Source organism: Macaca nemestrina, chromosome 6, assembly GCF_043159975.1.
Source record: "Macaca nemestrina isolate mMacNem1 chromosome 6, mMacNem.hap1, whole genome shotgun sequence".
NCBI lineage: Eukaryota > Metazoa > Chordata > Mammalia > Primates > Cercopithecidae > Macaca > Macaca nemestrina.
In genome coordinates, this window is record NC_092130.1 from 83,517,840 (window position 1) to 83,543,281 (window position 25,442).

At 35.1% G+C, this 25,442-nt stretch overlaps 1 long non-coding RNA gene across 1 annotated transcript in view; it reads right to left on the reverse strand.

Annotated features, from left to right (window-relative positions):
* Window positions 1–25,442, reverse strand: part of LOC139363593 (uncharacterized) — an 80,717-nt gene that overhangs the window by 23,487 nt on the left and 31,788 nt on the right. Inside the window, exon 3 of the long non-coding RNA XR_011624259.1 lies at window positions 8,333–8,378. This is a non-coding gene — a long non-coding RNA (uncharacterized lncRNA). The remainder of the gene's footprint in view (window positions 1–8,332; window positions 8,379–25,442) is intronic.

Sequence of the window (25,442 nt, forward strand, 5' to 3'; positions counted from 1 at the left end):
AGTAAGTCTTACAATTCCTCTTCTTCACAGGACAGAGTTGTGCCAGGATACCTGGTTTATGCCGTACTTTGTTTCAGCACCCCACTTTGAAAGAGCCCAATGTCACATGTCTTCATCTTGTTTGAGTATTAAGAACAGAGTGTTTGTCAATAATGATTTATAAACAAATAGCTCCCTGGCTTAATATGGTATCAACTAATACAAAAACAGTTTCTTGTTCATTCCTCAGGTCTGAGAATTTCTTTTTTTTTTCTTTTTAACTCAGTTACATTTTAAAAATTCTTTTAATATATTTGTATCCAGCAACTGTATCTTTATAATGGGATGAGAAGGCAGTTTTCATTAGCTCAATATCATGTAGAAAAAAATGTAAAATGAAAGAATTTGCCAAAATTAGGATTGGTAAATAGGCTTTGTGTTATATATTATTCCTGTTCATCTGGTACTGATCTTCTGGAGCATTCGCCTATGTATCATGGGAACCCAAGTTTGGGATTGGGGAAAAGAATGCTGCGGTTAATTAGTGGTATCTACATGGTAGTTTGGGGTGGCAGACATTACTATGTATGCCTTGCACTTATTAGCTGTGGGTCAAATGATTTCTAAGTCTTTTACAGCATTGAGGTTCTGTTTGTAAGTGTATGTGCATATGTGTAGGAGTGTGGCTGAGGATGAGGTGAACTACTGCAGTTAGCGTTGAGCTAGTTCTGATGATCCTGAGGGATTGACAATCTTTCACTTTAACTGTGAGAACAAGATAAAGTGATTTATTTTCACTACGTTTTGCTGATTCTACAGATAAATCTCACAAACATTGAGATTCAAAAGATCTTTATTTTGTTTTATTCATCTCTAGTTATAAGAAAGTCACAGCAACTGCTAGTTTGTCTTCTTTGTAGTGCACCTTGTAGTCAGTCACAGTTATTTATTTATTTTCTCTTAGATTGGAAAGTATGGAGGCTATGTGAGAAGAGCTAATCACTATCCCATGAATGGGTTTCAGGACCAGATAGACTTTGAACATTAAGTATGTTGGGCTTTTAGTAACATAAAATAAATGCCCCTTTTTGTCTCCACGATTACATTAATTATTCTTACTCACATAAATCATCCCAAATAAGAACTCTTTACTTCATAATACCAATGTTTTAATAAGATTATTTGAGCTTTCTTTAGTGAATACATGTCAAGATTTTTATTCAATATCCTATTTTTTGAAACATGTGCTCTATGAATTGTTGGAACTAAAATAAACTCAGTTATCTCTAATATTTGGAATTATGAGACTATAGAAGACATTAAACAATTCATATATTGACCTATTGCTTTGCACTTGTCTTTTAAAAGATCGGTGAAATACTCCTGATTTTTTTTAGTTAAAATCATTGAGAATACTCTATCTGATTTTACTAGGCAGTGTCTTCATGTTTACAAATGTTACATAGCTCAGATATTTTTTAAACACAAAAAGAAAACAAAGTTGTTAATATTGGTTTTCTAAACAAGAACCTACCAACATGTGGAGACATTTCAAAAAACATTAAGATGTGAGCATCCACAAATGCTGTAGACAGAATATGCCCCTACCAAATTCTTGTGTTGAAGCCCTAATCCCAATGTGATGGTATTGGGAGGTGGGGTCTTTGGGAAGTAACCAGGCTTCAAAGGAGTCCTGAAGGTGGAGACTCCATGATGGGATTAGTGTCCTTATAAGGAAAAGAAGAGACCAGAGCCCTCTCTCTCTTTCTCTTTGCCATGTGAGCACACAGCAGGAAGGTAGCCATCTGTTAAGTAGGAAGAGATTCTTCACCAGACACTGAATCTGCCAGCTTTAGATCTTGGACCTCCCAGTCTCCAGAAATATGAAAAATAACTGTTTGTTTTTTAAGCTACCTAGTCTATAGTATTTCACTATTGCAAAACAAACTAAGACAATAAACAAAAAGAAAGGCATTAAAACATATGGTCTATCTCTTGTTCAAGGAATTATACAATTCCTTCAAACATAATCCTCAGGTGAAGCACCAGAACTTGAACCTTCATGACTTTTTAAAATTATTTAAAAATATGCCAGCCTTCTTTGCCCCACTAAAGATGCTTTTAAATTCATCAGACTGTCATGGTTTCCTCAAACACATTTGATACGAAGGTACTATTCAGACCACGATTGCAAATGAATCAGAAGCAATTTCCTGTTTCTCTGTTCATTTCTAAATAATCCTGCACAAAAACACGAGGAAGAGGCAGGTAGCACAAAGTAACCCAAACATCCTGACATCCTGCATTTCCAAGGGAGTAACAAAACAGCTTTTCCCTTTCTCTGGATTAAGATTTATTACCTATACACTATCATCGTTCATCATATTATAAATACATATTGGACACTTGGAAAAATAGTAGTTGCTATGGCAAACCTCTTCATCTGAAGAGTAATACTTGACTATTACTTGACTTGATAGAAAAAGAGGAAATAGATGGGTGAGGAAGTTTAGTATGAATCAAAAACCATTTTATATTGGGAAATTGTATCTGTCTTTTGTTTAGTTGTGTACTAGCTAGCTTTCAGTTTCATCAGACTCAGTTAAGGGTAGTGGCGAGTTCATAAAAGTTTAACAACCCTGAATTGCAGCATTTACCAATTTTTGTGATACTTCCACTACAGCCATTTTCAAGCTACTCATTTGATGCCACTAAATGTGGATTTTGGAACAGATGCACAAAATCAGCTCTCATGAACTGGTAAGAGCTGGCTGCAGCACACCACAGGCTAGAACACAACTTTTAGAGAAAAGTGATCTTGTGTAATCTGTCAAATGTAATTGTACAAATTATATGCATAATAAATGTGTTTCATGGTTCCTTTTAGAAATTGGACATTTAAAACCTTAAACTTTTTATCTCAAACAAAGTATGAATTCCCTAACAATTCACAGTGAGAGATAAATACTATTATATGGATAAAGTTAAATGCATGAATATTCTCCAATCCTATTGTTGTCCTTTAATATCCATATTATATCAAATCTTTAATTAAGACATAAAACAAGTTAAAAAAAGGGAGAATTTCACTTTTTCTTACTATTTCTGTTTCCATTTTTACCCACAGCAATGCCTAAAAGTCACAGATAATTCACAATCTGAAAAATAAACATTTACAGATTCAATACAAAACAAATATGTAAAAAGTCTTGAAATAATATTTAAAATAATTCACCTTCTTTGGTAGAAATTAGTATATTTGGTTCCCTTTTTGCATATGTATTTTGTGCAAGGATCTCAAATTCTGTTTCTGAGGGCCTATTATGTGCTAGGTGCTATTCAAGATACCGGTAAACAGAAATGGACAAAACAATGATCTCTAACCTCATGGGCTTATGTTTAGGGGAAAGGGAACAATAAAGAAAACAAGGAAAATATATAATATGATAAATAGGAATTATTGCTTAGGAGATAAAATAGGAGAGGGAAATATTATGAACTTGAGAGTAAACTTTTAGGCTAATTGATAAAGAAATTGCTGCAATAGCAAAGAGGAATCACCCTAGGTCTTGACCTTTGCCTTGTCTTAGTCTATGAAGAACTCTACTGACCAACTCATGTACCCAAAACTAGTTCTGAAAAACAGCAAATTTCTAAAGCACTTGAATAGGCATTTATTTAGTCTGAGACTACAGAAGAAAAAAAACACATCTAATGATGCATTTAAGAGATAGAGTCTGCAAAGGGACATTGAATAATGAGACAGGAGAGAAGTTTCTTTTTGTCTTTGCTGAGAAAGGCCCAGGGAGGAGAAGGTCAGCAGTAACAAAGGAGAGAAGAAAGCATATATTTTTCCTTGGGTCCTAATTTTTTGCAAATTTAAAAAATAAAAAGGTTACACATGTTGAAGATTTTATGTGAAGATTTTATGTAAAGATTTTGGGATAATGAATTTAAATTAGTCTTGAAAGTTGGAATATATTGACACTAACAGTGAGGTACATTACTTTCTGATTGATGAAAAATCCCAAATATTTTGAGTGTAACTATCATAGAGTATCTATAATAGGAAGAATATGAGTACATGTAAAATAAAGAAATGGGTAAAAACTTCTTGACTATATTTTGGTGAGATGTAATGTACAATCTCTTCAAACCAACTACTTATATTGAAAAAGTCATGAAGTTAAAAATTATTAAACATATGAAATTTTACTCAATTCCAATTATGTAGTATACCATGAACACGCAAAATACATATGTTTCAATGGCTATGAGTTCTGTCTTTTAGTTTAGAATGCAAGAACTTTGATATTACCTCTGCAGTATAGTAAACGCTGAGATAGTAGGGATGTGAAGATTTGGCCAGATTCAGAACAGAGCAAGGAAATGGATTCGATCTTGGTGATTTAGAGTGTGGGAACTCATGTCGACTTTAGGATATGCACTTGAGTGAATTTTACTTAAACAAAGGGAAAGCTGGCAAATGAATGTTTCAGAAAGAGTCAAAGCTTGCCTCATATGCTATCTATGGAGCAAGAGAATCCAATTTGATAACATTTGAAGGGGAAAATTGTACCAAAAAATTACAAAGAGCTTTTGCTCCCTAAAAAGGGTTGTTTGGCAAAGTGCCTGCTTTCACATTAGATTCCACTTATGATGTTTTCGTTATAGAATTTACTTTTCTGCTTTTTTTTTTTTTAATTTCCCAAGCTTAACTTAAAAGTATTTCTACAGAATTATTTATATTTTATCTCATTCTCGTTATGGTAGTTCCTAAAATAAAATACACAAATGCTTATTGGTTTTGCTGCTTTTTAATGCTATGGAATCCTGCATACTGTGTATACAGTAATAGGGAAATTAAAAATTCCATGAGAGGAAAAAAATTAAGACACATAAAAATATGGGAAAATATATTGATTTTTTAAATTATTAATTTTAGATTTTTATGATAAAACATATCAATTGTATGTCCCTCTCTATTGTCTTAAATATCATCAAGCACATATCTCTTTATAGAAAAGAGAAAAACTGGGATAATCACTAATATTCCAAATTCTGTCAAACCAAAAACTTGCTGCAATTTCTCCTCATGACACTGATCTCAGACATTTATTCTCAGTAAAATAAGTGAAGAAATTAGTAACTGTCTAATTGGTGAAACTCTTGGGGTAGTTGTATAAAGTTCATTACTGTTCAGACATTTAATAGGCAAATGTCCTCTCGGCAACTCCAAATGGCTGCAGTTCCTATTGAATACAATTCTCTTTTCAAGCCATTGATGTGAAATGATTCTATTGACACTAACTTTTGAAGAAAACCTTTAGTTGAAGGGAACTATGTCCAACATTTATCTCTATTGGTGGATTTTTTTCATTTTATATATTCTTCTTTTATTTTTTATGTGAGAAGGAAAAAACAAAATCAGATCAAACACATCTGTAGAACAAAGCACGAGGGTTCACACTAATGTGCAGGGATGAGAAGATTTTGCTCTAATTTGCTCTCAAAAGCCCTGATGCTTTTTCCCATACCCCATATGCAGGCATGACAGTGGATACCTCAGCCACTTTTGCACAATGCTTAAGAAATGTGTTTCTCACTTAAATTGCAGTTTCCACACTTTTCTGAACATATCTCTTAAACTTTTTTTGTCTTCTTTGCCTTTTTTTGAAAAGAAATAGAAAGTAAGTTTAGAAATAAGCATGAGTGGAATAACTTGTTAGATTTGGAGATGGAGCAGTACTTTTCATTCTTCCAGGCATGTATTTGAAAAGAATTTGCACCTAAATTGCCTTGACTGACTGTTTCTATTCCAAGTTAAGTCATGATACCAGTTGAGTAAAGACACCCAGAAAACCCTTCTGGGCATTGCAAGGTTTCTCTTCCCTTTGGCGTTTGAAGTCAATACTGACAACATATCTACTGTCCACTGGTCCTTTAATCAGTGTCCAGACTATCCGATGAGAATAGCCCCAGGATGGAGCCCCAGACCAGGCCATGAGCAGCACCCTTTTGTCCCTCTCACATGGATGGGACATGATTCCACAGGATTAGCCAACAATTATATGCTCTGAACTGATCAATTCAGTCAATTTACTGTGCAAAGTAAATTGATCCTTCAGAACAAAGGGTTCTGTCAGCAGGGAGCTACCTGAGAAAGCAGCATGCCTGTGTAAACAGTTCTGTCCTTGTCCCAGTGTGGAGTGGCCCTGCGCCATATGGTGCCACTATGAACTTATTAGCTGACGGATTAACTGATCTCTGCATTTGGGATCCCCAGTTTCCAGCTGTGAGAATGATTGATGGGCTAACTACTGCTCCAGTCTTGGAAGTTATTTCCTCCATTTAACAGAGTCAAGAAGACAGAAAATTGCCCCCTTTGTAAATGCTAATCTCACCACTCCTTCGAACACCCAACATAGCAATTTATTCAAGGCAAAGTCTTAAAATTGGTATAGTGCACATCAAATGCATACTAATTAGCAATTTCTTTTGAAGGCTCCATCACTTATTAAGGGTCTCTTTTTCCATATGTTCATCATGCCCCACTTCACCCTTTAATTACAAAACAGCACTTTCAACTAATTGTGAGAAGGTATATTGTGCCCGGAATCTGTATTAAACTCTATACCTTCTGATGCCTAATTTAGGGTCATATCGAAGGCAGACAGATAAGCAGGCAAAAAAGCTTACAACTGTCATCTGCAATTTTAGGCATATTTGGGTGTTGTTCAGAAAGAACATTTTATCTAAGATGCCAGCTATGACATTCATCAGTGGGCATTACCACAAGCACTGAGTAGAAAGAAGGGGATTGATTCTAGGTTAATAAATAGAATCGTTCCTTCTTTGAGGGAAGCCCACATAAACTCGACAGATACATGATAATATTATTTGTAACTTTGTAATTTCTTCACCTATATATATGTAAAAGGACCACACAATTTTAAAAGGTTAATAGCCTGTTATTTAAATATGCATATCATAGTTGCACTATAGAGAGGGGAATTTTGCAAAATACACCTGCATAACACTTAAAATAAATGCCTCTCCTCTTGGGGAATGTTGATGTTTTCCGTCATTAAATAAAACCCAAAGTCTCTAAGTCACCTAGATAACTCTAACCTTGATCCCAAGTATACGTCTGTCATTTATCATCCTCCCTAGAATGTTTTATGAAAGACCTAGTCAGCTCCTTTCTCTGGACCTCTTTTTCTACAGAATTTTCTAGACAATCTAGTGATACTTCCTTGTTGATGTTGGTTCCCAGAGATAGAACTGGTGGGAGTTTATGGTTCAGGTATATATAGGCTACAAAATGGAGACAGACCCAAAGAAACCTTTGGATTTGGGGTGGAGAAAGGGGAGATAAGGGATTAGCACTGTAAAAGCAGTTCATTTTTTCACAAGTCTTCAGTGAACCTTACTTCATCAGATAACAGTAGAACCCTGTAAATAAGCCAAGGAGCCAGACCAATCAATCTATCTTTAAATTAAGACTACTTGGCTCAAGCCTGTAATCCCAGTACTTTGGGAGGCCGAGGCGGGCGGATCACAAGGTCAGGAGATCGAGACCACAGTGAAACCCCGTCTCTACTAAAAATACAAAAAATTAGCCGGGCGCGGTGGCGGGCGCCTGTAGTCCTAGCTACTCAGGAGGCTGAGGCAGGAGAATGGCCTGAACCCAGGAGGCGGAGCTTGCAGTGAGCCGAGATCGCGCCACTGCACTCCAGCCTGGGCAACAGCGTGAGACTCCGTCTCAAAAAAAAAAAAAAAAAAAAAATTAAGACTACTTTGATGTAGCCTTCAAAACCATTCCTAAATTTGCAGTTGATGTATGGCAGAGATGGGAAAACCATGAATGGCAAAGTAAGTATAGACCCTGTTGTTGTTTTTTTTTTTTTTTCCTCTAGAAATTAACTGCAAAGATTCTTGAGCAGACCCTTGCTTGTTTGTTGTCTTCAGCCAAATGTCTTTATTCAAACCAAAATTGCATCTTTTTATGTTGGTTATTAAACTTCAATATCCAAACTCTGATTCAGAATCACTCCTTCAGACTGTGGTTTGGTAGATTCTAGTCAAGGTTTATCCAGGGTTTTAATCCTCCTTTTAGCCTTGTGTCTTTGGCCAGATTTTGACCTTTTTGAATCTCAGCTTCCTCATCTGAGATCATGAAGGGAATTATATCTCTCCTCAAAGATTTGGCTTATATCTGGTGTGCTGATAGGTGAGTATGCTAGTTTAGCATGAAACAGAGTTGGAGGCTAAGACTTTCCTTTGCTTCTCCTTCCTTTCATTTACTAACCACTTTAGCAACTTCAGTTTATCAGTTCAGTACCACACTTACCATTTAGGTATCTTCTGTAGAGAAAGAACCTGAGTATTTCTCTTCCCTAAAGAGAGCAGAAAGAAACTGTCATTAAAATAGAGGGAAAATAAAAAATACCATATTATCTTCTTTCAAGCAATATAACATATACCAAATATTAATGTAGTGTGTGTGGTGGGGGGTCAATCATTTATTTTAAAATGACTTTCTGAAATTTGCTTGCCCACTCTTTCTTTCTTTCTTTCTTTCTTTCTTTCTTTCTTTCTTTCTTTCTTTCTTTCTTTCTTTCTTTCTTTCTATCTTTTCTTTTCTTTTCTTTTCTTTTCTTTTCTTTTCTTTTCTTTTCTTTTTGAAAGAGTCTCAATCTTTCACCCAGGCAGGAATGCAGTGGTGTAATCCCTGCTCACATCTACCTTCGCTTCCCAGTTTCAAGCAATTCTCCTGTCTCAACCTCCCGAGTAGCTGGGATTATGGGTGTGCACCACCACACCCAGCTAATTTTTGTATTTTTAATAGAGACACGGTTTCACCATGTTGGTCAGTCTGGTCTTGAACTCCTGATCTCAGGTATCCACCCACCTCAGCCTCCCAAAGTGCTGGGATTACAGGTGTGAGCCACTGCACCTGGCTTGGTTGCTCTTTCTTTAATAAACAGTTGAATTTTCATATTGAAATGTGATGTGTGCAAAGAGAACAACTCATGTGATACTGGAATTAGAAGATGATCACTATATTTATGAAAAACTGGTGTCAAAGGAAAGTTGAGGAAGTCATCTGTATAAACCTGGCAAATAATTGTAAGGTAAGAATGATTTTAGCATTTTTTTATATTTTATGAGTCTAACATTCTTAGCAAGTTTATACTGAATTGAATTTTAGGGAGACAAATAGACCCCTCCAAATATCCTCAAACACACTAGACAGTCACTTTATTTTGACTTTGAAAATCTGACCTTAATAAATGCTTTTATTTATAGAAATCTTCATAATATTTTAACAGTCAGGTTAGATATACTTTGTTGGGATATCAAGAAGGTAAGCCACAATTTGTTCTTTGAAAGAAAATATGCAAATTCTGTTTCTAATTATTCATGCTAATTAGGTGGTTTACTCGAAAAAAGTGTGTTACAGATAAATGATTTACATTTGGTTGAAAAATACAGTCTATTACTTTTTCATCAGATTTATCGTTTCCTTTGCCTTCCCCGCCCTCATTCAGGCAATTCTTTTAGCCAAATATCAGCAAGCTTAATTTCCACCTCTGTATCAGATTATTCTAGAATGATCACATATTTAAGAGTGATAAAGGTGCCACAATATTTCAAAAAGTTGTTCCTTATTTGCTGTTTATTTTTTTACCCATGGGAGAAACTATGAATTATATATCATTCAAGTTAAAGAACCTCTACCTGTAAGTGTCAGGGGAATTTTACCTTTGAAAAACCTCTCCTTTCATCCCAACCAGTTTTTGGATTCCAAGTGACATGAGGGTAAGGAGCCTCTTTTATACATCTGTACATATCTGGTCTTTTAAAAAGAATAAGTGCTCAATGAATGTGGTTGAATGAAAGAGATAGTCATGGTCTATGAGAAGCATAGCTATTTGCTATCACATAGGACAAGAGTACCAAAGAACATTTGCAATATATACCAGTCTTGTACGGTATTCTGAGCCTTATTTAATGAGTTTTAAAATTGTGACTTTTACAGAGCCCAGTCAACCTCCACTCACCTCCTCTCATTCGCTCCAAACATCTGCTTCACAAAGATTGAGTATAGATGATCACTGATTATGTATGGGTTAGTTCACATAATTTTGATCTGATCCTTTTTCACTACCCTTATTTGTGTGTATGTGTGCGTAAATAACAAGAGTGGGGTGGGTGGGTAGGTAAGTAGGTGAAAAATTTCTCCCTCCAAAGATTAACTGATTTTTTTATTTGGGGAATTTTTAGTGAATATGTATCAATTCATTTGATATTACAGAATGCAACAAACGTTTTCAGATTAGCTTGATGTTCATCTTTTGAGTTCTCAAAAGCTATACTTCACATTTCCTGAGAGTTATATTTTGAACCAGAATTTACTCCTTAGTTTCACATAATTTTTTTCAGTTTTTGGACTATTAAATTTTATAGTTCAAGGATTATTGTTGAGTGCTGTTTGCCTTCATGAGACTAATAATATTCCCGTGTTGAAAGTGGTATATTTTAAGTGATATATATATTCACAGCATAAAAATGTAGAGTACCTAAGTCACCACCAGAGGATTTTCCAGTTTTAAAAATCTTCACAAGTTTACATACTAAAGTTTTCTTGAAAGAAGAAAATCACTTTGACTATTACTTTGTTTTTTTTTTTTTTTAATCAGTCACACAAAGGAAGGCAGGCAATGGTAGTAGAACAATCAAGTGATTACCTCGTATATGTCATCATTTGGATAATAAATGAATATACAACAAACAGTTGACCAACTGTAGAGTTCCTTCTCAGCCACAAATGTATAAATTCGGCAAGATCAACAGTACTGTGATAGTGACATTGCTTTCATAATAGAAAATAAGTAGTTCTTAAGAATAACCAGATCAGAAATGTGCCTCAAATACATTACCAATGAAAAAGAAGATTACATAAGTAATGAAACATATATGAGAGTCCAGTATTTTCAATTTGGTGGGAATTTTTGAAATTTACTCCTAAAATTTCTAGAAATGAATGCAAAGTTACCCAAGGAAATGATTAATAATATGAGGATTATATTGGGAACTATTCCTATTTTGGAAAATAAATCATAACTAGCATTTCTTACTGTATTTAGAGGTGTTTTGTCTTCTTTTTTGAAAGGGCCTTACACTTCCTATCTCCTTTCAAATATTTGTTTTGACAGTGTTCTTCATTCGAATGAATAGAGATACTTTTCATTCATTTGGATAAAACCAGTATTGAAACATTTTTAGACTAACTCTTTTGCACACTTCTTTTAAACTAGAGATTGAGGAAAGAAACATGAAAATTGTACACCTTTATTTTTTATTCATTACTGTCTTGAAAGACTTAAAATGTTCTTTTTTTTCCTAATGGCAGCTGGATGAACAGCTCATATGCCAACTTAAAATCTGAATCAACATGAAATGACTGAAATTCTAAGCCTAAAAAAATTACTGTTTATAATGGAAACTCAAACATAATAGTCCATGATGGAAATTCAGTCACCATAGTCAGGTGGATGGTGATGCTGCAATAAGCAAATGTAATTAAGCTGTCTATAGCAGGAAGAGAGTTGACTAATCATTCATGGGGAGACTTATTGCTATCATTTTAAAAATTATTTTTTCTTAATTATCCTCAGGTATTTCACTTTCAGCTACAACTTAATGCAGATAAAACCTACTTCTGATTTCTCTTAATTACTAATGCTGTAAAGATGTTGCATCTTTTCCAAGCTCCCTTACAACCAACTTTCAAATCAATTTAGGCATCTTAAAAGCATTTCTAAAATACCAGATGCTCTGTCAGCTGCACAGAACAATGTGTTAATAATTATATTTCTCTTTCTTACAGCAGATCAAAGCCAGAGATGAGGTGACATACACCTAAGATATTCAAACTCCAGCTTGAAGGTCAATTGGATCTGCCGACATATGTTGCTGATTTTGTAACATGAAAGCCAGCTAAGAAAAACAGATCAGTGAATGCATATTCTTCGTATTCTTAATTTCAGCCCTATCCAAATGTTTACAGAATAGTTTGAAGAGATTTGCAGTTTCTTGTTATCAGTCTTATTAAGCCTTGGCAAACCTTTAATAACAAGTCTATCAACAACCCACCAGGGATTTGATTTTAGTCTTAGAGTGCCTGAATTTTTACGCTATTGAACAATTTTTAATTGGAAGCACCAGGACCTTTTCTGATCAGTTGTCCACATTGCCTCATGAATGTGTGGCATTCATGCTCAGCTTGAAAAGGCAATGGCAGCTGGGGAAAAAATAAGGCTTTGTGTAAGCCGAGAAGAGGGCAGGCAGGCAGGCAAACAGCAAGATTCCCCTAGAAGTAGCTTTAGTGTGGGTGTTTTAAGCCACACAGAAAAAAGTAAACTAGAACAATCACCACCTTGCACTTGCTTTATGTTTCCATGGTTTAACTTAAAACATTGGCACAAGGAGACAACTACCATTCTAAAGCCAGAGCACCTCAGTTAAGCTAGAATTGTGGGTCAGATCCATGTCTGTCAACTACATAGCACACTTGGAATTGCAATTTAGAAGGAGAGAAAAATAATATGTAACAGTTTCCCCACTAGTAAATCCTACACACCCATGCCAGGGGAATTTTATCATGGTTATTCAAATGTCAAAACCTTCAAGGATTTCCATCTGCTCTTAGAGTAAAATATCAACTTCTACATTTGTATTTCAAAGCCCTCTCTAAAATAACCAATCCTACACATCCAGTTCTGCATGAGAGTCAGGGCTCTAAAGCCAGATCATCTGGGCTCAAACTCTACCTCCATTGTTTTCCAAGCTCTATCACCTTGCACAAGTCACTTAACCTCTGTGTGCCTTTGTCTTCTCCTTGCAAAATGCAGATAGAACATTGCCTCTATTACATGGCTCTTATGAAGATTAACTAAGTTAATATGTGAATGTTCTTAAACTGGCCTAGCACTTAGTGAGAATAAGCACGTATAAATACTTGAGTAAGGGATGTCCCACTGTACTACAGTGCATTATGTTCCTTCCTTTCTCTTTCTACTCATGGTTTTCTGTCTACTTAAAATTCTTTGCAAGGTTAGAAATGGAAGTAGTCAGAAACCAGAAAGCTAGCTAGAATGAAAATCACTGAAGCAGAAAGACTAGATTGTCCTTCCAGAAGAAGGGTCTCCTCAGAATTCTCCTAGAACTTTCCAGCCTCTATACATTTGCTTATTTAGTTCTCCTTTTATCGTATGCCTTTCCTTCTATCTATTCAAAACCTACTCGATCTTTCAAAGACAAGATAGAATTCTCTCTGATGCCTTTCTCAAATGCTTTGGACTTACTCATGTTTTCATGAACTATATCTCCGATTGATCTGCCACTTTTTGGTCCTTAATTATATACTAATTTGTGTTGCAAATTAATATTTTCTTGCATATTAGTCTTATTTCCCCCAAGTAGATGGTTAGTTTATCAAGGACAAGAGCAGAGACTTATCTTATATTTTGTGTGGAGCTGAGCTTAAAGTAAGTACTCAATAAATTCTATTGAATAGACTTTAATAAAGTCAATTAATGTCCTCTCCTTCAATCCTGTCTGCAATAGTCAGTCACAGTAACTAAAAACAAGAGGTTTAAGAAAAGATCAATAAAAGTCTGGAAATATCATGAATAAGAAACTAAAACTGACTACCAAAGCCAAGGTAGATTTTGATGGGCTGAAGCTGAAAAAAAAATGGTTCTTCCTCTAAAATATTTTACAATTTGTTTCACATATTTAAAATATATTTGCAAGTGAGGAAACTGGACACAAATAATTTCACAATGAATTAAGTCAGAACAAGTGCTCAAACCTCTATCTTCTGGCACTAATCTGTCTTAACTCATAGTGGGATTCTGTGTGTCCGGTGCACCTATATCTACCACACTGTGGATTATAGTGAGAAAAAGGATTATCCAGAGTGGTTAAGTCTCCAGATTTGTTCATCTAGGTGGAGTTAAAAAGTCCCTTGGCAAGTAGATTGTTCCCCAATTTCTGTAAGTAATGGCTACTAAAAAACTCTTCCCATCTGAAACTTAGCATTTTGGACATGTGGTAGGCTCTTAGTCCTTGTTAAACAACAGTGTTGTTATTTCTTCAATTTTGATATTTGGTGTGTACTCTTATTTCCTGGCTGTTCATAGTTTATGCCAATTATGCCAAATTTTTATTAAATTTATCCAAATTTTATTTGTCATCCAATATTTATTTGACTAACTTGCCAATTTCTCAGTGCATATTTATCCAAGAAGAACAGAAGTATAGTCAGTACAGTTTTCATACCAGCCAGGTTATATAATAAAAACTAACCTTTGGTGACTATATTTGTATATTTAATATTAAGTATAGATCACATGCGGCTGCTTGACTTCTGATGCAACCCTATGCATTTTGAAATAGATCTGAGACTCCTTGTAGGAATAGACAATGGTCTCTTCAATTGAATTTTTGCTGACTTTTCTCAATATGTGAAAATCTCTTTTAATGTTCCTGACTCTACCCTATCTAGGTTCTCCTCCTGTGTCTTCCTTCACTCCTTTAATAAATCTTAGTACTCAGTCCTCCACTGTATTTTCTATATAATGCCTCAGATTTCATCTCAGTCACTGTAGTGCTTTCACTATTTCTGCATAGACGGTGCTATAATATTTACTTTAGCCTTCAAAATTCTAACCAGCTCTTCTCCAAAAGCCTACTAGACATTTCTTCTTGGATAACCTACCTATACTTCAAGTTGGATGTATTTTTAACTGAATTCATCATGTCCCTGAAATTGTCTCCGTCTTTTAATTTTCTTAACACTATTCCTCACGTTCATTAGGAACTTCAGAGTCGCCTTTGACTCCCCTCCTTTCCTGACTCCGTATCCATTTGGTCGGATAGTATTGTCTGTTTGATCATCTTGATATCTGCAAAGTCCATTTTTCCTTCTGGCACTTCCTTTTCCATCTCTTCAACTGGACTGGCACTGTAGTTCAATGCCCAGAAATACACATAATAATTACTTGTTGAATTAATTAATGAATAACTTTCCTATCTCAATTTTTCATGCCTTCAATATATTCCAGATTAATTATTTCTTTGAAATGACATATTTATCCTGTTACTTATACTGGAAAGCCTTTATGAGCTTTTGTTCTTCTCTAATAGTGCTTCCCTTTCCTCACTTTGCATTAGTACCACCTGGGGAGATTGTAGAGAATCCTGTGCCCAAGCCTCATCTAGACACATGAAGAAGACTCTCTGGACATAGGACCCAGACATTGAGGGGTGATATCCAAAGAATTTTACCGGTGATATGACAGAAACACTAACCAATCAAAACCGCTTTCCTGACCAATCATGGATTATGGCTGCAAAAACCAGAATGGTCCTAAATACTATCTAATTATCAGCCCTGCCCATATTCATATTTATTAAGATCTCAAAAAGGTAATTCTAATGAACCACTGATTACAAAATACACTCATATTTCTGACCCTGGCAAGCAAGACTCTTTATAATAAGTCCTAAATTTCCCTTTAGAACATTATTGCCTCTATCTTTTATATGAAATCTCTGCTCTAATCATCTTATATCCACTAACTAACTATGCCTTGCTCATTGCCATTTCCTAGCTTTTACTTACAGAGTAGGTGTTCTATGACAGGGTACAAGTTTGCTTTATTTCATTTTAATGGAAAATAGAGTGAATGTAAAGTAGAACGTTAATGCACTCAACCAATCAAGCAGTAATTTACAGTGTTTGTGAACTTTTTAGGACGTCTATGTTTGCTTACCAAGAATGGCACTGAATTACAATAAATGATGAAAAGTTATAATCATGGAATAAAGGGGAGCAGAGATGAAATGTTCAAGCCTTGGCTATGGAGGAAGAAAATTGCTGATGGAAAGAGAATGGCCGTGTATGTCTACTAAACATCATACTCTAGATCTTTTTAAAAGCAATTGTTTTGTGAATTTCTAACTTTTCTTTTATGAAGTTATGTTTCTTTTTTTTTTTTTTTTTTTTTTTTTTGTGAGACGGAGTCTCGGTCTGTCGCCCGGGCTGGAGTGCAGTGGCGGGATCTCGGCTCACTGCAAGCTCCGCCTCCCGGGTTCACGCCATTCTCCTGCCTCAGCCTCCCGTGTAGCTGGGACTACAGGCGCCCGCCACCTCGCCCGGCTAGTTTTTTGTATTTTTTAGTAGAGACGGGGTTTCACCGTGTTAGCCAGGATGGTCTTGATCTCCTGACCTCGTGATCCGCCCGTCTCGGCCTCCCAAAGTGCTGGGATTACAGGCTTGAGCCACCGCGCCGGGCAATTATGTTTCATTCCTTTACATAATGTGAGGAAATGTTGATCAAAAATGACTGAAGTGTGTTGAAAAAAGAATAATCTCCAAAAATAATGCAAAGTAATTCTATTGTTACTATTTACGGAGCTCTTTCCTTACATTGTGTTTTTAGTGTCCTTGGCTACTTCCTAGATCCAACATGTGCAACAAAAATGCTAAAATGTAAAGAACACAATTTAGGGGTCAATAAAATTTTATCAGATAGATGCCTCACTCACAAGAAGACTCAGATGACACATGAAGGGCACTGATGTAGGAATAACTAATCATTGTCAACTGTACTCATGGGAAAAATCAGCCATAATTTCCGTGTTCAAGTAAGAAGAAAATTTTAAGTCATTGCATTATATCACATCTAGTTCCAGAAGCCTGTTTTGGGTTATTTGTGCCCTGGGAATTCCTGCAAATTCACAGACCAATTCTACGATAAGATGATTGAACTAGTCTTATCCTAGAATTATCCTAGAAGTACTTATAAATACATAATAAAGTCATTTAATAAAATAATAGTCTGTTCTTCACTGCTTTAAAGAACTACTTGAGACTGGGTAATTTATGAAGAAAAGAGGTTTCATTGACTCACAGTTCTGCAGACTAGACAGGAACATGACTGGAAGGCCTCAGAAAACTTACAATCATGGTGGAAGGTCAAAGAGGAAACAAGTATGTCTTCGCATAGTAGCAGGAGAGGGATAGAGTGAAGGGAGAAGTGTTAGACAATTTTAAACAATCAGATCTTGTTAGAGCTTACCCACTATGATAATAACTGCAAAGGGAAAATCCACTTCCGGTGATCTCATCACCCCCCACCAGGCCCCACCTCCAACACTTACAATTCAACATGAGATTTGGGTGGGAATTCAGAGCCAAACCATATCAATGATTTTATAGTGTTTTGTACCAACCTGGAGTGGAGTTTTCAATTAACTCCTAAGAGAATGTTTGATTAACTTATTTTTAATTTTTATTTTTTTGAGATTGAGTTTCATTCTTGTTGCCCAGACTGGAGTGCAATGGCACAATCTTGGCTTGTTTTAAACTCCACCTCCCAGGTTCAAGTGATTCTCCTGCCTCAGCTTCCTCAGTAGCTGGGATTACAGGTGCCTGCCACCATGCCAAGCTAATTTTTCTTTTTTTCTTTTTGTATTTTTAGTAGAGACAGGGTTTAACCATGTTGGCCAGACTGGTCTCAAACTCCTGACCTCAGGTGGTCCACCCACCTCGGCCTCCCAAAGTGCTGGGATTGCAGGTGTGAGCCACCAGGCCTGGCCTGATTAACTCTTTTAAGTGAAGTACTCAGAGACAACTATTTGGCTCCAACATGCTCTTTTAAGCTCTTCCTTTTCATATTTCATGCAAAGCCTTTTGATAGTCAATTGCATTTATGAAGTTATTCCAAAATTTTGGAGCTCAGTCAAATAATTTCCAAAAACACAGAGCTGCAATTGGCAATACGGTAGGCAAGATAATAGTCCCCTACAAAGATGACCATATCCTGATCCTTATAATCTGTGAATCTGTTAAGATACATGGCAAAAAGAACTTTCCATATGCAGTTAAATTAAGGACCTTGGGATAGGAGGATTACTCTGGAGTATCTAATCTAATCACACAAATCCTTAGAAGCAGAGAACTTTTCCTGCCTGTGGTTAGTGACCATGTGATGATGAAAGGAGAGTCAGAGAGATTCTACATGGCTGGCTTTAAAAATGCAGGATGGCCAATGCCCAGAAGAGTTTTCCCTAGGTTATCTTCTAGCGGTTTCAGGGTTTTTGGTCTTCAATTTAAGTCTTTGTCCTACCTTGAGTTGATTTTTGTATAAGGTGAGAGATAGGGATCTAGTTTTATTCTTCTACATGTGGCTAGCCAGTTTTCCTAGCACCATTTATTAAATAGGGTGTCTTTCCCCCAATTTATGTTTTTGTGTGCTTTGTTGAAGATCAGTTGGTTCTAAGTATTTGGCTTTATTTCTTGGTTCTGTATTCTGTTCCATTGGTCTATTTGTCTACTTGGTTCTCTATTCTGTTCCATTGGTCTATTTGTCTACTGTTACATACTGGTACCGTGTTGTTTTGGTAACTATAGCCTTGTAGTATAATTTGAAGTCTGATAGTGTGATGTCTCCAGTTTTGTTCTTTTTGCTTAGTGTTTCTTTGGCTATGCAGGCTCTTTTTTGATTCCATATGAATTTTAGGATTTTTTTTTTATTTCTGTGAAAAATGATGTTAGTATTTTGATAGGAATTGCATAGAATCTGAAGATTGCTTTGGGCAATATGGTCATTTTTGTGATATTGATTCTTCTAGTTCATGATCATGGGATGTGTTTCGATTTGTTTGTTTAATCTCTGATTTCTTTTAGCAGTGTTTTGTAGTTCTCCTCGTAGAGCTCTTTCATCTCCTTGATCACCTATATTCCTAGGTCGTTTTTTTTTTCTTTAGCTATTGTAAAAGGGATTAAATTCTTGATTTGATTCTTTGCTTGGTTATTGTTGGCATATAGCAGTGCTATGAATTTGTGTATCTTGATTTTGTAGCCTGAGACTTTACTGAATGTGTTTATCAAATCTAGGAGTCTTTTGGAGGAGTCTTTAGGGCTCTCCAGGTATACAATCATATCATCAGTGAGCAGTGACTGTTGGACTTCCTCTTTTCCAATTTAAATGCCCTTTATTTTTTCCTCTTCCCTGATTGCTGTGGCTGGGACCTTCAGTATTATCTATGTTGAATAGAAGTGGGGAAAGTGGACTGGCCATTGGCCTAGGCAAATAATTTATGACTAAGACCACAAATTCAAATGCAACAAAACCAAAAATAAATAAATGGGACATAATTAAATTAAAGAATCTGTTCAGAAAAAGAAATAATCATCAGAGTAAACAGACAACCCACAGAGTGGGAGAAAATATTTTTGCAAACTGTGCATCCAACAAAGGACTAATATCCAGAATCTATAAGGCACTCAAATCAGCAAGAAAAAAACCCAAATAATCCTGTCAAAAACTGGGCAAATGACATGAATAGACGTTTTTGAAAATACAAACGGCCAAAAAACATGAAAAGATACTCACCATCACTAATCATCACGGAAATGTAAACTAAAACCACAATGAGGTACCTCCTGACTACTACAAGCATGACCATTATTAAAAAGTCAAAAAACAATACTTGTTGGCATGGATGTGGTGGAAAGGAAATGCTTATACACTGCTGATTGGAATGTAAATTAGTACAACCTCTATGGAAAACAGTATGAAAATTTAAAGAACTAAAAGTAGATCTACCATTTGATCCAGCAGCCCCACTGCTGGGTAACCACCTAAAGGAAAATAAGTAATATCAAAAAGACACCTGCATGTGTATGTTTTTGGCAGCACAATTCACAATTTCAGATATTTGGAACCAACCTAAGTGCTCATTGACCAATGAATAGATAAAGCAAATATGGTATATATACACCCTGGAATACTACTCAGCCATGAAAAAGAATAAAGTAATACTTTTGCAGCCACTTAAATGGAGCTGGAGGCCATTATTCTAAGTGAAGTAACCAAGGAATAGAAAACCAAATATTGTATATTCTCACTTATAAGTGGGAGTTAAGCTATGGGTACACAAAGACATACAGAATGATATAATGAACTACAGAAACTCAGCAGTGGGATAGTGAGAATGGGGGACAAGGGATAAAAAAACTACATATTGGATACAATGTACACTACTGAAGTGCCAGGTGCTCTAAAATCTCAGACTTCATCACTACACAATTTATCCATGTAACAAAAACCACTTGTACCCCAAAAGCTACTGAAAAAAAATTTTTTTTAATGAAGGAAGGGAATCTTGAGCCAAGGAGTGTAGGTCGTCTTCAGAAGCTGTAAAATCATGGAAGCAGTCTTTACCCTAGAGGCCTCAGACAGGAATGCAGCTTTGCCTACAATCTTGATTCCAGCCTACAGACTTCTGATCTGCAGGCTGTATGATAATAAGTTTATGTTTTAGACCACTACGTTTGTAGTAATTTATGGCAATTATAGAAAATGAATAGGAGTCTGCATGGACATTTGTCTTAATGGGGAGTGAGGAGGGCTTAAAAAATACAACCCCCTCTCAAAGCATTTACTAAGAAATATTTGTTGATGAGCCTAGACTCCGTTTTTTGTTCAAAACTGCTCAATTATTATGTAATGGAATTGTAATTTCTATGCATTTGTTGGGTTGGCTATTACATAATTTTCTTTTAAAAAATAGTTTAATTGAAATATAATTCATATGCAATTTGCCAATTTAAAGTGTACAATTCGGTGTTTTTAATGTATTCAAAGGGTTGTGCAACCATCACAACAATCTAATTTTATAACATTTTCAACATCTTAAAAGAAATCCCATACCCTTTAGCAGTCAATCCCTTTCCCCTCATCCAGAGTCCTAAACAAATGCTAATCTACTTTCTGTCTTTATTATTTTGTCTATTCTAGACATTTCATATAAGTGGAATCCTAAAACATGTGGCCTTTTGTGTATGGCTTCTTTGACTTAATGTAAGGTTTTCGAGGTCCAATTACACCGCAGTACATATCAGCACTTCATTCCTTTTTATTAGTGAATACTATTCCATTGTATGGATATACCATTTCCACATTTCGTTTGTCCACTGAACAGTTGAATTGTGCTCTGATGGTTAAAAGACAAAATTGTCAACCATTCTGTATTGACAGTGGATGTAGACTTTTTTTTCAGATGGATAAAAACTATATGCTACAGATGTAAATCTTCCATGTAAAAAAATTTGTACAGATTTCTGTACAATTGATTCTCATCTGGCATATTCTAATCAGGTTATAGGTCAATAAAGTTTTTGACTTATTTCAATAAAAACCAGTTGATAGAAATTTAGGTTGTTTCCACTTTTTATTTATTATAAACAATGTTGCTATGTTATGAATATTTGTATACAAGTTTTTGTATACATGTACATTTTCATTTATCTTGGGTATATACTTAGGAGTGGAATTGTTGGATCATATGATATGCTTAATGTTTATTAGACATGTGGTTAATGTTTTGAGGAATTACTGTTTTCCAAAGTAGTTGCATTATTTTTCATTACTTCTATAATGTAACAAGAATTCCAATTTCTCCATATCCTAATTAACACTTGTTATTGTCTGTCTTTTTAATTGTAGTCGTCCTAGTGGATGTGAAGTTATATTTTATTATGATTTTGATTTGCATGTCTCTGGTAACTACTGATGTTGAGTATCTTCATGTGCTCATTGGCCATTTGTGTACCTTTGGAGAAATGTCTGTTGAAATCTTTTGCCTGTTTTAAAATAAGTTTGTCTTTTCATTATTGAATTTTAAAGACCTTTAAAAACACATTCTGAGTACAAATCCATTATCAGATATATTATTAGTAGATATTTTCTCCCATTCTGTAGAGTTATGTTCTCATTTTCTTGATGGCATCTTTTGCACCACAAAAATTTTAATGTTGATGTAATTTCATTTATCTATTTTTTTTGTTGTTGCTTGTGCTTTTGGTATTACATCTAAGAAATCATTACATAACACAAAGTCATAAGAATTTACACCTATGTTTTCTCGTATTTTAGCTATAACAGTAAGGTCTTTGATCCACCTTGGGTTAATTTTTGTGTATAGTGGAAAGTAGAGGTCCAACTTTATTCTTTCACTAGTGAATATCCGATTATCTCATCGCCATTTGTTAAAAAAGACTATTTTTTTCCTCATTGAATTTTCGTGGTATCCTTATCAAAAATCAGCTGGCCATAAATGTAAGAGTTTGTTTTTGGACTCTAACTTCGATTCCATTGATTTGTGTGTTTATCCTTATGTCATTTTCACAGTGTCTTGATTAGTGTAGTTTTGTAGCAAGTTTTGAAATCAGGAAATGTTACTCCTCCAATTGTGTTCTCTTTTTTTCAAACTTTGTTTCGGCTCTTCTGGGTCACTTGAGTTCCATATAATTTTGAGATTAGTTTGTCAATTTTTGAAAAAAAAAAGCTGCATTTCAATAATGGTTGCATTAAATCTGTTGATCAATTTGGACAGTACTAATAGCTTAACAATATTAAGTTTTGATCATAGAACATCTTTTTAGTTATAAGAATGACTAATCTGTTTCAACAATGTTTTGTAGCCTTCAGTGTATTAGTTCTTAACATATTTTGTTATGTGTATAACTACATTAGTTTTTGATGCTATTGTAACTGGAATTGCTTTCTTAATTTCATTCTTAAAATGTTTACCGAAAGTGTGTAGAAATACAATTGATTTTTACGTATTGCTCTTGTATCCTGCTATCATGCTGAACTCATTTTTTTCAGTTCTAATAGGGGATGTGTGTGTGTGTGTGTGTGTGTGTCTGTGTGTGCTCCCCCAAATTTTCTACATACAAGACCATTTCATCTACAAATGAAGATAGTATTTTTTTCGTTCTAATTTGGGAGCCTTGTATTTCTTTTCTTGTATAATTGCCATGGCCAGAACCTCTAGTACAATATTAAAAGTAGACTGGATAAAGAAAATGTGGCACATATGCACCATGGAATACTATGCAGCCATAAAAAGGATGAATTCATATCCTTTGCAGGAACATGGATGCAGCTGGAAACCATCATTCTCAGTAAACTAACAGGAACAGAAAACCAAACACTGCATGTTCTCACTCATAAGTGGGGGTTGAACAATGAGAACACATTGACACAGGGAGGGGAACATCACACACTGGGACCTGTCAGGGGGTGGAGGGCTAGGGGAGGGATAGCATTAGGGGAAATATCTAATGTAGATGACCAGATGATGGGTGCAGCAAACCACCATGACACATGTATACCTATATAACAAACCTGCACGTTCTGCACATGTATCCCAGAACTTATTTTTAAAAAAACAAAAACAGTGATACCCTGTATTGTTCTTGATACTGAGATAAAGTATCTAGACTTTACTACTAACAAAGATGTCAGTTGTGGGGCTTTTGTAGGTGCTCTTTATCATATTGAGAAAGCTACCTTCTTTTTATTGTTTTTATTGTAAATAGGTTTTGGATTTGGATATGCTTTTTCTGCATCTCTTGAGATGATTATATGGCGTGCTATGCTAATTTATTTTAAAATATTAAGGCAACACTGTTTTTTAGTATTTTGTTAGAAATTTTTGCATCTATAATTGTGATATCTTTTTGGTTTTGGTATCAGAGTAATATTGGCATCATAAAACAATTTGGAAAGGGATCCCTCCTCTTCTATTTCCTGGAAGAGTTTGTGAAGTATAATTATTTTTTTTCTTTGAATGTTTGGTAGATTTCACCAGTGAAGCCATCTGGCCCTGGTCTTTTCTTTGTGAGATTTTTAATGACTGATTTAATCTCTCTACTTGTTAGAGACCTGGTTAGAATTTCTGTTTCTTCTTGAGTGTGTTTCAGTATTTTGTGTCTTTCTAGAAATTAGTTCATTTTGATTTAATTACCTAATTTGCTGGCATGAAATTGTTCATAGTATTTCTTTATAATACATTTTGTTTCTGTAAGTTCTATAATGATGTCCCCTTTTTCATTTCTGATTTTAGTAATTTCAACCAGCTCTCCTTTATTCTTAATCAATTTAGCTCAAGATCTATCAACTTTATCTTTTCAAAATATCAGCTTTTGGTTTGTTGGTTTTCTAAACTTTTAAAAAATACTCTAGCTCGTTTAGTTCCATGCCAGTGTTAAAATTTTCTTCTTTTTCTTGATTTGGGTTCAATAAGCTCTCCTTTTTCTAGTTTCTTATTGTGAAAAATTAGGTTATTGATTTGAGATAACATTCTTTTTAAATATAGGTGTTTACAGCTATAAATTTTTCTCTGAGCACTGCCTTAGTTATATTTCATAGTGTTGGTGGGGTGTGTTTCCATTTTCACTCATTGAAATTATTTTTAAATTTCCCTTCTGGTTTCTTCTTTGATCTATTGTTTATTTAACAGTGTAATGTTTAATTTTCACATATTTATTATTTTTCCAAAATTCTTCCATTATTGGTTTCTAATTCCATTGCATTCTAATTCCATTCCAACTACTTTACATGATTTCATTGCTTTTAAATTTATCAAATTTGTTTTAAGGCCTAACATACTGTCTACCCTGGAAAATATTTTATATGCCCTTGAATAGAATATGCATTCTGCTACTGTTGAGTAGAATGTTCTATAAATGTTTGTTAGTCTATTTGGTTTATACTGTTGTTCAAGCCTTCTATTTTATGGTTGATCTTCTGTCTAGTTGTTCTCATCCTTATTGAAAGTGGGGCATTGATTTCTCCCACATTATTAGTGTTGATTTGTCTATTTTTTCCTTAAATTCTTTTATTTATTTGCTTCATGTATTTGAGGGTTCTGTGGTGAGGTGCATATACGTTTATAATTGTTATAACTTCCTGATGAATTGACTATAAAATCTCTAGTAATTTTTTTTTGTCTTAAGTCTTTATTGTCTGATATTACTATCACTATTTACACTAGTTTATAGCTATCTTGTGCATGTTATATGTTTTTTCATAAGTTTACTTTAATACATTTGTATTATTAAATCTAAAGTGTTTCAGTGTGTGGCTTAGGGAATGTTTTCACGTCTTCCCCAGGTTTTGCTCTGATTGCTCCTCAGTGGGTGCAGCCGAGCACATGTATGCAGATTTCACAGTGATCTGAGGAGGACTCTTTTTGGTTGTTCCTTTTTTGGTTCTTTCTATTCAATTTCTCTGTCACCTTGCTTGCTTGTGCCAGAGATACCTGTCTTACAATTGCTCCCCACCAATATTACTATTGTTTTCAACAACATTTATAGGTGTAGAATTATTCACTCTGTTCCAAATAAATTTAGAACCATATGGAAGAAGTGCAGTGCTCTTAACCCTTATGGCTTACCTTTACCCCTAGGCAGAACCTCTGTACCACTATCACTGCACTGGAGCTGGGAGCAGGAACCCAGAATGATATCCCATTGTATAAGTGGGCAGTGGACAGGAGAGTGGCCACTGGGAATAGAGCTTCCCACCTAG